Here is a 1657-nt window from a genome sequence, read left to right on the forward strand (position 1 = left end):
GGTGTGGCCACATCCATTGAAGCAGCATTTCATTTCCCCGGGACATGAGTCATCTCCTGTGCAGCTTTCAGCACAAATACCACCGGTTTCTATGGTCACCATGGGGCAGAGTCCAGGTCTGTTTCCCCCTGAAACATACAATGGTGTTTGTGGAGTCTGGAATAGTCACTAACCAGGTATAAAAACTGCCGTTAGAGATCGACAGGCTCACTGCTGGCAGGACTCCCACCTCTTTCATTTCTTCCTTTTACTCCTGGACCCTCCCTCAGCCTTGGCAGCTCCATCCTCACTCTGAAGCCCCCAATGTCACAGTCAGGACCTTGGGAGAATGTTCTCCCTGCTGCAAAGGCTGCCCAGTTCCGCAGGCAAGAAACCTGCTCTGTCATAAGCCTCTTCCTTCCACCTTATAAGATATTAGAAACATCTCTGATCCCAGACATCCGTCTTCCACCTCACATGTACCCAATGTTCATTCTGGGGCTACTCCGTGTTGGAGCCCTACATCCAAGGCACATGTAGAGAGAGCCCCAACTTTTAATAAGGCCCAACCTGATCTGCTAAGAATGGGGCCCCGGTTGGTGTTGCTCAGTTGGTTGGAGCATCACCCCATATACTGAAAGTTTTGCAGGTTCAATCCCCACTTGGGGCACATATGGTAGCCAACCAACCAATGTCCTCACTTATCCTATCCTATTCTCTCTCTCTCTCTCTCTCTCTCGCTCTCGCTCTCTTTCTCTCTCAATTCAATAAGCATCTCTCGGGTGAGGATTAAAAAATAAGAAGAATGGGAACACAAGGTGATCACTCCTGAAGGATAAAGAAAGTGGGTCTGATCAATACCAAATCTCCACCCTGCAGCCTGTTCCTGTGCCACACCATCCCAGGTAAGAAGCTGGGCTCTGAGCCTGCTCTGCTCTCAGGTAGGAGCCCCTCAGCACCCTTACCTCCATTAGCAAGTCTCCGAGCGAAGGCCATCTCTATCCCCAAGATGACAAAAGCCACTAGGACAAAGGCTGTGCCTGTCTTCATGTTGGCCTTTGATATGAATGTACACACTGAGCCCAGCCCCAATTTATACCCTCAGTGACACTGGAGAGGAGTGTGGGGTGGGGCAGTAGAGCAGGAAATGTACAACATGATCTAGTTACTTTGTTCTATTTCATAACTAGCTTCTCTCTAACTAGGGTATGTTTTCTTATAGATGCAAATTCAAACAGGAGAACTCATTGCTACATCACAACTTGGCACTAATTTCTCTCGTGTCATTAGCAAAAGTGGCCAAAGAAAATAATTTTCTGTGTATAACTTAGAATTTCAGAGTAAGAGCTTAAAACTATGAAGCTATGTGTTATTCCACCTGGTGCCTCCCGGAGGTCCCGTTCCAGGAGGATTCAATGTGCTTCTGGCAGAGATGGTGAACGGGTTGTGCCTTGGTGCCATTCTGGGCTGAGAGCCCCAAGTGGGGATGGAAGAAGGCCACCCCTTAATTACAAAGGTAGGTAGTAAGGTTGCTCACCTCTTACGGCCAAAGGTGATCCTGAGTGGGGCGGTGAAAGGCGCCGTAGTTCTCGGAGATGAGCTGGTCCAGGAGCAGGTGGATCTCGGTGCGGGCGGCGCTGCTGTCATCCGGGCGCAGGGCGCACAGCCGGGCCCCCAG

At 50.0% G+C, this 1657-nt stretch overlaps 1 long non-coding RNA gene across 1 annotated transcript; it reads right to left on the reverse strand.

The window, feature by feature from the left end:
* Nucleotides 1-22: 22 nt before the first annotated feature.
* LOC107185154 lies at nucleotides 23-1061 on the reverse strand. Its single transcript, XR_001516077.1, has 2 exons — nucleotides 945-1061; nucleotides 23-128 (listed from the first exon to the last, which is right to left on the reverse strand). It is a non-coding gene; the product is annotated as an uncharacterized LOC107185154 (long non-coding RNA).
* Nucleotides 1062-1657: the final 596 nt, after the last annotated feature.

Source organism: Myotis davidii, unplaced genomic scaffold (assembly GCF_000327345.1).
Source record: "Myotis davidii unplaced genomic scaffold, ASM32734v1 scaffold109, whole genome shotgun sequence".
In the NCBI taxonomy this organism is placed as follows: Eukaryota; Metazoa; Chordata; class Mammalia; order Chiroptera; family Vespertilionidae; genus Myotis; species Myotis davidii.